At 36.6% G+C, this 16,203-nt stretch overlaps 1 protein-coding gene across 5 annotated transcripts in view; it reads right to left on the bottom strand.

The window, feature by feature from the left end:
- CDH12 (cadherin 12) overlaps positions 1-16,203 on the bottom strand; it is a 568,098-nt gene that overhangs the window by 395,204 nt on the left and 156,691 nt on the right. The window lies entirely within an intron of this gene.

Here is a 16,203-nt window from a genome sequence, read left to right as displayed (position 1 = left end):
ACCAACTATTTACAACCTTGCTAAGCTGAAAGGGAAAGCCAAAAAGTACAACTAGGAAGCACGATCTCGCAATCTACCATGGAAGTAGAAAATAAATAGGATCACTGTAGGAAAAAAAAAAATCAAATGGAATGCATAAAAGTATTATTTGCTCAAAATATAAACCAAACAGCTTAGAAGGACCTCACATTGTTATTATAGATACATATAAATATTTGGCATTCCGTTTGGGGTAGCTATTTATTGAGAAATTCACTTCTCTTTCCTTGTAGATGCACTCAGTCCTAGTGTGCCATTTGAAAATCTGGCATGCAGGCCTGCCTTTCTTTTCACATTCCCTTCCCACCAGCATCTCTTCTTCATAAATGAAAGGTTTTCACGCGAAATACAAATTTGTGCCTGTCACGTGCAAGGTCATTTAGAAAGAGCTTGAGCATAGATTGAAGGTCTTTTTTATCCCTTGCTTCTTCTCTTACTTTCCTCTCTTATCATTCTGACATTTTACTACAACAGAGTGTTCACAGACATTTGGCAGTCAAACATGCACTGGAAAAACAAGAACGCCTTGTAATTTTTAACCTTTCTTCAAAATTGTAATAGCCAATTTTGCAAAGAACATTTCCATCAGGGCTTATTTGATAAATATGCTCTTGAACACAAATATGCAACAAGCCACAGCTAATAATGCTGTCATGTTTACTCATTCACAAATCAATATTGAAACAAGCAGTACTAACTCCTTTGCTGCAGCCCGAGATTCCTCTGATTGAATTCAGCAATAACGCTTCCACGGACTGCAGGGATGTGGGTTAAGTCTCTGCGTGCACTGCTGGCAGGCTCCATCCCTGCATTTTCCCATTTCTTCTCTCTGCAGTAGATGGAGGCTGTTTCCTGTCAATGCCAGAAGTCTAAGGGAGATGCACCAGTTACACTAAAACAGCGCGTATCATAAAATACCCATATTTGTTCACCATTTTATCACTTGACGAGCACAGACATAACTGAAAAGATACATGTGTATCAAGAAAGACCCAATACAAATCCAGTAGGTGTCTAAAGCAGCTTTCTCCTCATGGAAAAAACAATGCAGCAACCTCTAAATCTGTGTCTATTTAGAGCGTGAAAACTTTTAATAGTATGAACATTGCCTGAGTTTTAAACAGTCCAATGTTGCTTTTATTCTCTCCTGTTTTGTCTGGTGTACAACCAAAAAGTACACTTAAGCAACTCTACTAGCAAACAGCTGGACTAGCTACATAGTTCAATGACACAGAGATTATACTTTAAATACTTTTTATATTTATCTAAAGACAAGGAACCTAATCTGTTACAGTGACGACACATGGAAGACGATCAAAATAATAATTTAAAATGATTAAAGAAAAGGAAGATAGTAAAATAGGCAAAAGTAGAGTAAGCACCATTTACTTAACCACACACCATATAAAAGACATGACAATGAGTGTGCTGAACCTTCCCCTGGTTTGCAGAAATCTTAGGTAACAGATTGAAGAAACAGGAAAACTTCAAAAAAAAAAAATTCAGGATATGTGTCTGTGTGAGTAATGTTGCTGTATTCTTCATGGGTGTAAGTGAAAAGAATGAAAGGAAACTGATGGTGAAGGAGATGGTAACCAAGTTGTATTCAAAAGAGTAAGAGGACAAATGTAATGCTCAATCATTTTAATAAGAGTCTTTGTGGTTCTGAGATTGCTAGCAGGCCATTTTTTTCTTACAGGATTAAATTATATTGGTTTCAGGCCGCATTAATTATTAAGCTCAGGTCATCCAATTAAGGAGGGAAAAACACAATGTCACACAGACAGGCAGTTGTAAATCTTCAGTTACTCATCCCAGGTATGAATCATCCATTGACAACACACAATTCCAAGGTCAAACAGATTCATACAAAGCACTATGCTGAACAGCTTTCAATGAATTGCAAATTGATTAAAAATAAAGAAATCACTATTGTCTTATATTTTTTCCAGCTGAAAAGGGTGAAAACAATCCAATTTATTATAAATGAGAAAGGTCATTATGAAGATATTTAGAGTGGCATTGCACATAAAACTTCCACTTTTATTAGTATCAATAGAAGTCTTAGTGTCTTAACAGGAGCCTGATGGTAGCTGTGATGCTCCCCATGCACTGGCAGCCAAAGAACTGCAGCATCTCTTCTCCCTCACCTCCCAAAATGCTTCTGAGGGTGACAAAGTAAAGTTGTTCCCTTCTCCTCTCCTTCCTTATACTCTGCCTTAAAACCCGACCGATGGGTAGTAATTTTTGCAAGGAACCTCCCAGTTCAGTAGAAACTGGAATGAAACCAATCACCCATTGCACATGGCAATTGCACTGCTATCAGAGAGTAATGATTTTCAGTCACTACTGACTTGGCTTGAATCTGAACTACCGGCCCAAAGGTCAAAAGCTTTCTAACCAATTATCAATCTCCTGGTCCATCCAGCCCCCTCTATTATCTTGATTTCCTTTGCAAGATTAATGTTGTTGCCATAGTTTAATCAAATAAGCCTCTAGATCTGACATTTACTTCCATCCTACAGATGCTTCTTCACAGAGATGAGGCAAGAAAACCATAATAAAATAACTGCTATAAATATCGCTTACAATTAAATATTGACTGTAAAGATTTATTTAGGAATTAAAACAAAGAACTTTGTCACTATGTTGAGTACAGTCAGTGGTCTCTTAAACATCTGAACCACTTACATCTGAATTTTCAGAAAGGAATGCATGTGGTTTCAAAGATCCAGAGCCCCAAATGGCACATAACGAGTGTTGTCCTAACGTGCAGACATTCAATACTTCCAAAAAATCACTGGCATATGTGTACAGGATCCATAGCTGGCCTTCTGTGTATCATAGTCTGGATTCCAGGCTGTCTGCCCTTCATCTCTCTCCCCGTAAAGATGACACCTAATAGAAGGGTAAGGATGATCGGACTTATCTAGCTGGTTCTGGACCAGTTGCAATGCTAGCCAGCAGTTTCTTGCTATCTCCAGATCCAGAATATCATGGTTTACTTGGATGGTTTTTGCTGTTCCTCACCCCCCTTCATATCACATGCATGCCTAATGACAAATGAGTTAATTTAAGCATTCTACTCAAGTGAAAAAAAAAAAAAAGAGAAAAAAGAATTTCAAGATGACTTCTAAATATATCTAGCTTATTTCTCAAAATAAATCATCATGGTCTCAAAATATTGTTCAGTATTTTAGTTTTGGAATAGCTCACAGAACACTTGTACTGAATGCATTTTTCAGGAACAACAGGGAACTGATGAAGAATTTACTATACATAAATTCCTCTTTGAAATGATGCCATATGTCTACGTGGTTAATGGCTGTAAGAACATAATTTGTCTAAGTGGAAAAACAAATGGGTATTTCCCTAGTCTCTCACTATTCCCTCTGTATACACCTACTCATACGCACTCATAAGTGCACATACACATTTATTTTTTTCTACAAAAGAACAGATTTTTATTAAATGTTTCTTTCTAATTTAGCACACTTATCATTGTTATTTTCTTTTCTTGACTTTTAGTAATTATAATTGATATATTTGATTTATATATATACATATATATATATAATGCCTGAAACAAAAAAAAGGAAAGTTGTCTCTGCTTTCCCTCTAACAGTATTTCCACTGAGCACATGGGCTAAATAAAGATTGAATAGCATTAAATAAATGTAATATACTGGAGCCATCTGTTCTCATTCAGTATTAGACATTACTGCACTTTTGACAGTCCTATATTTGTAATATAACGCATTCCAGCTGAATTCGTAAGATAGCCATTATCTAACACAAATACTTTCCACCCCAAAAATTATTTTTTCACTAAGAGTAGCAAATGCCATTTTGAAAACAAGATGACAATGCAATTCTGTATCTTCCTCAGAACTATTCGGCAGAAATTGGAACAACTAAGCAAACAGCCAGGGCCGGCTTCAGCTGGGTGGTCGAAGCTGCGATACCACTTCTGGTCATGCAGAGGAACAAGCTCTCACAACAGAAGTTAAATACCACCTATTCAATGGCAACTCTGTGTTGTATTTTATGAACTCCGTGGGATCTGAGATAATTTTTATCATCACAGTGAAGTCTGAAAGAACCAAAATTGCTATCTTACTTCTGAGAACATTTGGGAAACATGAGTAGGGTTTTTACAGTGCATTACATTTCACTTTCATATCTTGCTAGCAATGGGATTTCTCTGACATCAGTAGCCCAGGGGTTTCCCCCAGCAAAGCACCTGAATCCTTCCAGGAGGTCCAAGGCAGATGAACAGCCTGACCACTTACAGGGCTCTGAGTTGCCCACACCGCTGATAACTAACCCAGCTGTGGAATACGCTGCAGAGCTGGAGCCATGAGTAGGAGGGGTACCAAAGAACAACCCAGAACTGTGAAGAACATCTTTTTCACAAAACCTTTGGGTGTTTATCATAGCTACAGTAAGTCAATCTTGCTATGGTGCTAACAGACACTTGAGATGAGATACGTGGCTAGTAAGTTAAATAATGCAAGTACAATCCCTTGCCCTGAATCAGATATCAACTGTTGAGTACGGCTATAAACACTCGATACGTCCAGTGATGGAATGAGGTGGAGTGTACCATACAATGTTCACACAGTGCTTATCAGTGAAAAACCATCGCTCATTGATTTCCTAACATTTTCGACCTGTGCTAAAAAAAAAAAAGTTCAAATAAATAAAAAAAATCTAACAGCATTATGATTCCTATGTAATGACTTTGTGCAACTGTAGATAACAACAGATGCTTTCATTTGTTTATAACATTATGTATTAATTTACTTTTCAAACTTCACAACTTCCTTTCTCAATAACACACACATACATAAAATAATTTGGTATTATTGGGACACAAACCCACTAAAAAGTTAATTTTATAATTAAAAAAAAATATTCAGTTATCAGAAATATCTTGCAACTAGGTTAAAATTTCTGTCACCTCTGGGGTGAGAACTGTTCTAGCACTTCTATGTAAAGCTAGTGACAGTGTTAATAGTGCTTTACTCTGCAATTATACGCACAGTTTCTTTGGCTACAACTGATCCTGGGGGTGCTAGGCCTCATTTTTGTTTTGTATGCCTTTTCCCAATAGGCAGTCCAGCTTAAATTTTTTATGTGGTTGCTGTGGGCAAGTAGAATTTCATACACAGTAGCAGAGTAGAAACCAGTGGGTGACTTTCTGGTGTTATTATCTGGATATTGATTGCGGTGGCTGTTAGTAATAATACTGTCCTGTTGCTTCTGGTTGAAAGATGATTAGTACATGATTGTAACAATTTCTGGACTACATGTGATTTTTCAAAACGATGCTCTAGTTAAAGCTCAAATTTTGCAATAAACGAGCTATAGATTCTCAAAGAAGTCAGCTTACTGCTTGGTTGGAGTAGCTCAGAAACAACAGTTTTTTTAACATCATAAAAGTTAAATATGAAGAAACCACTGTGCTCACCAAGCAGAGCAGGAAGCCAACTGCAGACATAATAAGTAGCTAGCGATTGTGATTTTTGAGTTTTAAAAGAACAACTTTGCTGCTAAGGAATTATGAAATCATAAATATAAAAAAGGGTATCTCAAATTAACAAGAAATATTGGCAGTTCAATAGTCTTAAAATTACATCATTTAAAAGCAAAAAAAAAAAGTGTCACTGACTTTCAGAGTTTGAAATCCCACATTCACAAACAAATTCACTTTATTGAGCATCGGTGATTCACAACGTCAATGAGATTCAGCTCTTATATGGTTGTGGTACTGGTTGCTCTAACAGATAAGTTTTGTAGTAATTTAAGTAAAAATGTTATGATCTCCAAATAAAAGCTAAGTCCAAGATATCCATGCAATACACATTTTAATATTAAAAATCACTAGTATACAGTAACATTTACAAGTATGAGAAGACTTTTTTTGAAAAGGCTGTGCACAGAAGTCTTGTGGTGAAGCCTAGATGTTTGAAGAAGCTAGTGGACATAAGGAAGGAACCAAAATTATGCAGACTCAGTAGCTAAACGTGGTCTCACAAATGAAGGCTTTTAACATAAAGGACAGGAATGGCAACTACAGGAAGGACATTAGTTTACTAATTAACAACACATTTCCACACTCAACTCTCAACAGACTGTAGATGAATATGTACACATGAAGGAAAAAAAAAAAAAGAAGAGAAAACCAATTTTTTTTCTTATTAGAAAATGGTAACATCACTAGAAAGTGCTTATTCACCTCAAGATATCTGTATTGAAAACCAATAAATCTCTTAGGATTAATTTTATTTAAAAACTGAAAACAAAAAAAACCAACAAAGATCCCACAGGATTTGTACAACTATACTGTGGAGACAGAAAAAAAAAAAAATTGCCATCTGTACAATTAAAAAACAGGTTCACTGTATTGTTTGCAATATGAGTTGACAATATGAAGAAAAACTATCAAACCCTCCAAAAACATCCAGCACCTAAACAGACCAACAGGAATCAGGCAAAAAAAAAATACACTCCAAAATACGTTAACTTTTTTTCAAATTAATTTCTTTTCTTCTATTCTAGAGTTTATTAAATATAACATCCCTTAAATAACCACCTGTGAAGATAAAAATCCTATGCAGCTATTCCTACAAGATGACTGGATTTGGAAGCCACTGAGCAATGGAATGAAATAGAATAGCCCAGATATACTCTGGAGGACCTCAAAAAGTGGCAGCAGAAGTCCATACAACTGTGATGCCAAAAGCCACAACTCCACAGATGTAGCAAAGAGGGAATAGCTACAGTCCTAAACACAACACAAGATTCCTTTTACCTGCCTTCCTCCTCCAACTATATTTAAAACAGAGTGGCAATAAAGGGCTTTCTACTCATCTTCTGTGTAAGGTGAAATTCATTGTTGATGACTATTTTGCACTGAAAAATATTAACTAAGATAATGGAATTTCAAGGGTTGTGGTTTTTTTTTTTTTTTTCCAGTTAAAAAACATATCCAAGTTTTCCATAAGGCACAAAAGTTATGACATTTTTCACTCTTCTCCTTCTTGAAAATGAAGTGGAATTTAAGTGTTCTAATTACAGGCTATTATTATTTATACTGACATAGACATAACTAAGCAGCCAGAAACTCAGTTCAATGATACAAAAGCTCTGTTTAGAATTTTATTGAATATTATTATTAACCTGAACTATAAAAGATCTTATTACTTGCCTGTAAATTTACCATTTTAATCCATAAAGTTAATAGAGCTTTATCTATCATCTGTATTCCTATACTTTATACCTTTTCACATCAAACTCCTAACATGTAAAACCACGTAAATTTTACAAAAGGTAGGAACAATTATCTATATTAATTCCTACCTATAAAACAATTTTCCCAGACAGTGAGATTATAAAATACAGTAAAAAGACATAATAGCACATCACTTTGTTATTGTCAACTCAAGGGCGCACCTGGAGATTCAGATGGCTGGGAAAAAGTCCACAGCTGCAGTAAATGCTGTGTCCTATTACAATTTCATGACAAGCATAGTAGCAGTTTTACATATGAATATACCCACTGCAGAGCATGAAAACTTTATGATTCGCTTAACTACCAAACATTGGAGGAACACACTATGCATAGGGGAAAAAAAGAGAGAGCCTGGAGCAGAGGTAATGTTCTTGTTTCTCATTGGAGTAAGAACCACAGTTCTTTTATGTCTGTAGCAAGTCACTGAGATGAGAATAATTTAGCTTAATCCAGCTGGAATAGAAGAACGAACAAACAAACAAAGCAAATCACGCTCATCTCTGTATTTTCCTAGTTCACTGAAGCAAGCATCACTGCCTGTAATAGCACAGTCTGAGGCTAGGAAGTCAAACTGAAGTATTTAATGAGACACTAGGCAAGTCTTGCAGTTCTATTAAAAATGTAGCTACCAACCCAAGTTTCCTCTCAGCTCTGAGCAATGCACCCATTAGTAATGTTCACAGCATCCTTGATAGGGGGAGGGGGTGATGGGCCTTTAATGTTTTATCTTCTGCAGAATGGATCTGAGACAGAACAAAGAACTGGAGAACAAGTGTATCTCTGATTGCCCTGTCTTCTCCCAGCTCCACAACGCTATATTTTTTTCTGCCAAACCAAACCCCCCACCCAGACTGAGAGCAACAGCGCTGCCCCTCTGCCACTCAGACTGGTAACCAACTCCATTGTTCCCTGATGATGGAGAACACACCATGATCCAGGAACTGGTGCATTTTGGCCAAGTCTGGGCAGGCAATTGTTAATTATCTGGGAACACAATTAAGGTTTCTAGCTGCTACTCCCAGTTTGGAGCTAAATGTGACCTTCACTTTCACGTTAGAAGGATGTATAGGAGGCATGCACGATGCTTACACGAGTTATAGGTAACCACATGACTGGCCAGCAGGGCACTAGCAGCTGCTCATCTTTGGTGACTGGGAATCCTAAGGCACCTTCCCTCTGCCCCTTGATGCATCCAGGTGATTTCAAAGACATCAGCTTGTATTGCTTACTAACAGCTTTTGTTGCAGAGTGAGTACAAGCTCTGTTTTTCTTTGGTTAGCTACTTACCAGTCTAGTAATCTTGTTCCTATAGGCAAATTTTGTTGTAATCTAACCAGAGAACACACACACACAACTTTAACATGCGAACACAAAAAGGGAAAACCTACTCATTTTATTAACATGTGATTCACTACAAACCTTAGCATCAGAGATTCAAAGACAGGATAAAATCATTGGTATGACCGAGGTTTGGTCCTGTGTAACCATGCTGACATAGTCATGTCATCCTGTAGCAGTTGCCCATCAAGGCAGCTTATTTTACAAAGCATCCTGTTAAACCAAGTAGAAGTTTTACAAATCTGTTAAATGGAAATTTCATCCACTCCACAACAAGAAAGGTTAGTGCGTTGGATTTCAAACTGAACACAGTAATTTTGTCTCCATATTGTTATTGTATCATCATTTCCTATTAAGAGTGATCCTATTAGGAGAGATGAGTGAAGACAGGCGTTGTTATCTATGATACATGTCATATTAAGTGAGCTTTGGGAATAAAAAACTATCTTTACTTTATTAGCACTTGAACAAAAGTCTACTCAAAACTCACAAAACTGGAAGTGTTCAAGGCCAGGCTGGATGGAGCTTTGAGCAACCTGGCCTGGTGGGATGTGTCCCTGCCCATGGCAGGGGAGTTGGAATGAGATGGTCTTTAAGGTGTCTTCCAACCCAAACCATTCTGTAATTCTGTGAAATCACCTGGATCTTTTTGTATTGTGTCACTTGTAGACAGGATCTTAGAAGTGCATTACAGCATTTCTATATCAAACACAGATTTTTTCTTGGAATTTTATAAAGTTCACATTCAAGAAGAATGTTTCACTGTTTCCACTGTTTCATCTGCTAGAAGATGAATTTACATTAGCAAGGATTTAATTTGGCCACAACCATAAATATATTCCATTTAACTTTTGTATTTTTAAAAAAATTTCTTCTCTTATTTTAGTTCAGCACCAGAACGCCAATTAAAACCTGACTCTGCTTGAAGCCTCTGCCACTGACCTGAAGGGAAGCGATACACCAGAATAGATGGTGAGAGCCACAGCTGATGCAAGAGGATGGTGCTGCCACCACACCTGGGACACACCTGGCCAGAAGCATTCAGGCACTACAGGAGGGCTCTCGGTAACCAGCCTAGCAGTTCCTGGTGCAATTCCTATGGCTGGACACAAGCAAAAGGAAAGAGCAAAGACTACCTGCACCCAGCTCTCCTGGGCTAACACTCACCTCAGCTAGTTTGGATGGTGACAAGGGCACTGTAAATTAATGAAAACTGAAACATTAACATTGTCTTCTTCAGCACACTGGTAGGGCATTTCTGGAGAGCACTCATTTTATTCATATTGCATTAAGATGGCAGTAGAGAAAACTCAGTTAAAAGCATACTTATTACAAAATAACCTATTTGACAGACATTTCCTCTAATACAAATGAAGCTAGTAATTCAGAACGCCCTATTGACATTTCAACTTCAGAATCCTCTGTTCATGCACAACATACAGCTCAGCTACACATTAGATTAAGGTCTACTATCTGTAAGAGGTTTAATTGTCACGTCTTAGTATTTACATCTTACCATCGGAATTGGCTTTGGCCCATATATCTAAGATGACATGCAACAGACCCTAAAAAGAACAATTTCCCTAGGACTGCCTTGATACTTTCAGACAGACACTATCCACAAAAGCAATGTGTTACAGGAATAAAAACATGAATGCACACAGGAGAAGAATGGCTGAACAAGGAACTTTTGAAATGCTTTTATCCACAGCATAGATAAATACATAAAAAATAACAGGAAAAGGGAGGAAAAAAAGGTGTGTAAAGGGGCTGCAAATACAATTTCTTGGAAAACTGCCAAATCTTTGTACCAGGTGCACTGCCAGGTGGGACATTATGTTGCATGACAGAGAAAACTGTCAGCCTAATGCCTAACACCATTGTTTTTGCACCACACGAAGTGTAATTTTGGAAGGGTTAGTAGGTAAGTTAGCAGTAATTAATCCTTGTGCCAGGAAAAGCTTTAGCTGGAAGCTTTGTTAGTGACTGCTGAAAACCCTTTCTTAGAATCTGTAAAAAAAAAAAAACAGCAGCTACCTAATTCCTGGAGGACTGACGAAGATGGATAATGGACGTGTTTTTCTTTCACATACTCTTGGCAAACATCATGTAATTTTGGGAGCAGCTGCAACAAGTGCATGAAAAAAAGGGGTTTGAAACATATTTAAGTAATGACCTTGCAATTTTACACATACTTGATATGAAAGTGATCGATATAACAAGGCTGAATTCACTGAACTTCTATTCTAGTTGTGTTTTTATCTTTGAGTACAGGAAACATTGAAAGTACAAAATTGCCATTTTAAACACAGCTTTGGACTAAAGTTCTTCATAGTAGTAAGAAATCTTCCCATATTACAAGCTTTTCATACAGAAGATATATCAAAGAACACTTAATATCCTAATATTAAATTGAAACATTGTGTTGTTCTGTAGCTAATGTTCAGATTTTTGTCTTCAAGTGTTTTAGACCAAAAATTACACAAAGAACCTTTTTTCTTGTTATAAAAGTGCTTCATTTTTGATATTGAGTAGACAAGCTATGACCTAACTTCATTAGCCTTGCAAGTATTATGAAAGAAATTAAAGTGATTATATGCTGTTGTATTACTTTGCTGAAACTTTGGTGTTTATTATTCCTAAGGCACAGATCACCTGCCTCTTTTTGTTTTTATTTTACTTGTGGTTTTGTTACAAGTTTAAGGAAAACACAAATTATACAGAAAACCTATTGTAATCAATTAAATTATACAGAAAACCTATTATAATCAATTGTGTGACTTTCCTTATTTAAAAGAAAAAGTAGCAAGGAACCAAAGTTGAAGGTAAAAATCTGTTAATGTGATTCCTTGATCACCTGGATAAACTTTCTACTTACTGAAGGAGCTATATTGCTTCCAAAAAAAAGATTAAAAGAAGATAGCACTGTCTTCATTTGCATTCATTTCTACAATGCCTCATTTTCACAAAGAAAATATGTTACCTAATTATTAATGGAAGAGCATTATATAATAACGTAAATTAAACCATAAGTAGGATTTTAGATGCACTTGTCCAAGGAACCATCACTTGACATTAAGACGTAAGTTAAAGAAAAGAAAGGAAAAATGCAGCAGCAGACATCGTGGTATCTCGCATTGGTATTCTGAAGGAAAGCATTTCTGACATGATGCTACAGCAACTATCATAGTTACAGGCCAAGGGAGTAAATTAAAAACAGTATGATAGCTGTCTGCACATTTTTACAAGCCAAGCAACATGATACTTGAGATTGGGTCTGTTTTGGCAACATGTTTTTACAAGCCTGATACTACCCAAGGAGGCAGCGCAAATCACATCCGTGGCTTAGTTTCTGAAGGTTTACAATTGCCTGTGAAGTTTAGCCATAGCATAAGTTTTTACAGAGAGGTTTAAAGGTTAGTTAAAGGATAGCTCCTCAGTGACCTCCCATTTATTCTCTCCTAATGACTGGCTTCCTTAAAATTATATTAACTGTCTTTCCTTATGTAAAAGAAGGAAATACGGCTACCATATTTCATATTTCACATGCCATGTGTCTTGACATGAAGAATGCTAATACAGTGAAATAAATAACTTCTTAAGCAAGTAGACCTGGATAGGAATAGTGTAAATACAATGCAACTAAAATGCAGGTACATTAGAGACACTCTAATTTAAAAGTACATTTTTTGGGTTTTTGTTTTTTTGTTTTCAGTTTAATTCCAGTCCGTTTTGTTATAGACTTTCAAACATTATCAGCTGAATTCCAGTAAGAGAATAACTTTTTTTTTTTTATATTTTGGTAATCAGAAAAGATATAAACAATTATGCAAATAGCATAACTATGAAATCAGTACACAGTTAACGTGTCATTAGTGTATATTGGCAATAAGTCCTGACAGATATTTCTCTGTTACTCATAACTAAGAAATGTTGTCTCTGTGCTCAGCTCCATAGAAAGTAAATTATGATCCAAATGCTTCTTTTTTATACTCCCAGTATTTTAGTTTTCTCAGGAAAGCTAACAAGGAATACAGTGAAAAAAGTATGTATTCGATACATGGACATTCCACTTCTAAAGATCAGATGACAGTAAAAGTGGAAGAGGAAGCCTCTCACCATTCTTAAGTCTCAGATCAGTCTCACCTGTGCTTTAAATCTGTATGAAACTTCTAGGGTTCTCCTGTGACTAAGGACAACTCTTTGTTGTGCATTAAACAGGAATAACTTCCTGCTGTCATACAAAACAGAAACTGTGACCTGAAAATTATAGTGGTATGTTTCATAGCAAAGTGAAGAAAGTGAGAACGTAAATCATTTTAATATAAACAACCAAGTGATCTACAAAAAAGACGCAGAGTAGAGAGTTAAAATAAAATTTGTTTTCTCATGAAAGAAAATTATCTCTTTAGACAGAAAACATTTGTTTACTTTATGATCCTAGTATAAGGCAACGTGTGAGACAATTACCTGCCACTGTTCCTCAGGGATGCACTGAGAAATCTCTTATGAACGCAGACAGAGAAAACATTTTGTTTCTCTCTCGACAGTCTGTCACAGAATCCTACTGGTATACAAGGAATACTGGAGGAGCATAAAAAGAAAACTAACACACACATACCTAATACAGATACAGTTTAGAGACAGACACGTATAAAGGAGTGAGAACACTTTAACAATCTGGACTAAATTTGAATTACTATCCTTGAGATTAATCAAACATAAAAGAACTCCGATAAGAAAAGAATTCTACAAATTTCTTCTACACTTGTGCCACCTACTGGCTATTGCTGAAAGCCAGAAATATGCGCATTCAGTTTGCTGGCAGAATTCCGGTGGCAATCTTTTTTTTTTTCTTTTTTCCATAATTCCTGATAAATTCAAAACTGAGATGTAATAATATGGTTGGGTGTCAGACTCAGAAAGTCCCCAGAAACTGCAAAATCCAAAATGGCAGCTGCTGATAGCTGCTCCTCTGCTTCAAGACTTGCAAGAAGGTCTCTTGAACAACTTCTCTATTCCACTCAGGTCACACTTCTTGAGAAGAGTTTTACTGAAACTGGTGAACTGAAGAATCAAGCTTGTACTGGGTAAACAGTAAGAATGCCAGCAGTAGTGAGATTTCATTTAAGAGGCCAAGTGTCTCTTTCTGCGGTGAAAAATACATGAAAGGAAGTTCATCATCAAGTCCCCCCATCTAGAGAAATGCCCTACAGTTAAAGGAGTGCCTGGATGTGTTTTTTTTTTCTTTGTTTGTTTTTTGAAATGTTACAAAAAGCTTACTGTGATCAAAGCCCATTGTCAAAAAAAAAAAACCTTTAATTTGGAAAAAAAAAGATTTTAAAATTATTAAACTAATTTTGGGGTTTATCAGAGGGATCTAGAAGAGTGCAGACAAACAAGTGTGCTGTGTCACATACCGAGGCAGAAGACACGTGGCTGTGCGCATTCTCAGTCACTTTATTCAGCCCTGAAATCTGCACCAGCAGCCTACACAGAACTCTATTAACTGCTTTTTTAATAATAATAATAAAAAAATCTTTCTTCACAGAATTCTTCCTTTCACAAGATTAAGCAAATAATTGCAATACCCAGAAGGAATCACAAAGCATATGTAGTTAAATGGACAAAGATAAGCACTGTAAATGATCACCTGATCTGTCTCCAGATTCAAAAGAACACAGCAGAATTAAATCCAAGCTAACTGATCCAAGCTAATCCAAGCTAATTTGCCTGCCATTGAGATCTTTAAGTAAGTTTAGCAAATTTAGTAGGATCCACTTCTCTGGTTAACACTGGAAGATCTACCTGACCTGGCCCTGGCCAAACAGGCTTCTTGTGGAAGAAGATAAGGTCGTGATAGCGTGCATATGGATCTGACTGGGACAGTCAGCATGGGTTGCCCCTTGCCTCGGGAAAATGCAGACACATTCATGGGATTTCCTTCACTCAAGGAAAGCACATGGGTGAAGTCATGAGTACTGCAGAAGGATGAGGGAATCCAGTGTGCGCCTCAAGGAGATTTAACCTTGGGGGAAAAAGAATCTGTGATTTGAGTTGTACGTTACAGGACCTTGCAAACAAGGGAGGATGTCTCACTGGAAACAGGGCAAGTGCCATAGTGACCCAGTCTGAGCTGGTTTTGGCACTCAATAACTCAATAATACAACACACCACTTCTGTCTTGAGCCACCAGCATAACAGACTGAGGCTCAGCTGACCTAATTTTTCTGAAAGGATATACCATACCATACGATGCTATGCTCAGCTATAAAATACTTCATCCAGTTACAGCCAAAAACATTTTACAGTTCATAACCATCAAGAGGAGAGACTTTTAGGAGTGGGTCTCTCGGAGGGGGGGGTGGGGAGGGGGCAGGTCCAAGAGAGATCAACACTAACACTATGTGAGACAGAAATCAGAAACAAATTCTTCTATGCAAAACCATGAAAGTAGAAAAGGCAGGAATGCTGAGGACTCCATATGTATTATTGCCAGTAACAATGACAAACATGTATGTAATCCAAATGACACAGAATTTCAGGTCCAGCAAATACAGAGAAGCATTCCAGTACACTTAAATGTAAAACTCCGTGCTCTTTTGCCGTAGTCTTTAAGATACTGTTCTAATGTCACAGAAGTGGAAGTACTAGAAAGATTACGACAATAAGGTAGCTCAATGTATGTTTATACTACCATTACAGGAATTCTTTCTCCTTAGAAATTAATTTATCCCAAAACAAAATGTGGAAAAAAAAATCTGACTTTTTTTTTTTAAAGTCTGGAAAATAGCAGGGTACTATAATGTTTTCAGGAAGCAAAGTAAATGTTTTTGAGGTTCTTTTGTGCATTTGAATGACATTTTTATAAAATTAGCTCCTTGTTAAACTGAAGTACATCTGTTACCAAAACATGGGGCTGTATATGAGCTGTACAGTGCTTTAAATAAAGAGATAATCTTAAGTATTTTTAGTGTTCATTTAAAATAAATACTGCATCAATTACATTTAGTAACCCAAAGTTATGATGATGAGAAAAGAATCATTTAACATAAAAATTCATTGTTTTTCTATCACTGAACCCTAAAATAAGGAATGATCCATGGCTGGATTCTCCAAGGGTGGACAGCTGTATAACATATACCAGCCAGAGGCTTGCAGAATGCAGCTTATATTTCATGCCTTAGTACACTTTCCTGGTAGAGTAGTGTACAATATTAGAGAGTAATATTGTCTTGGAATATTTCTGCTTTCCTAAACTGTACTTGACACTTCAAATTAAGATTGAAAAATCGGACAGAGCAGAAAATGATAACATCTCAAAATTTGTTAAGAACACCAAGCTTTTATCTTTTTATTCTGCAAGATCTTACTGCTCACATGTTCACCCAAGTGCTGGTACTACTTTAACGCCATTTTCCTGTGCTTATTCAGTTCTGCTGTTGAGTACTTATCAGCAATTCTTTATGTAAATTGTTTAGGAGCATCCTTCAGGGTGGGATTTCCATGTTAGTGAGACAGTTCACTTT

The sequence above is a fragment of the Anser anser genome (genome assembly GCF_964211835.1).
Source record: "Anser anser genome assembly, chromosome: 2".
Classification (NCBI taxonomy): Eukaryota; Metazoa; Chordata; class Aves; order Anseriformes; family Anatidae; genus Anser; species Anser anser.
This window is presented reverse-complemented; position numbering and strand designations above follow the sequence as displayed.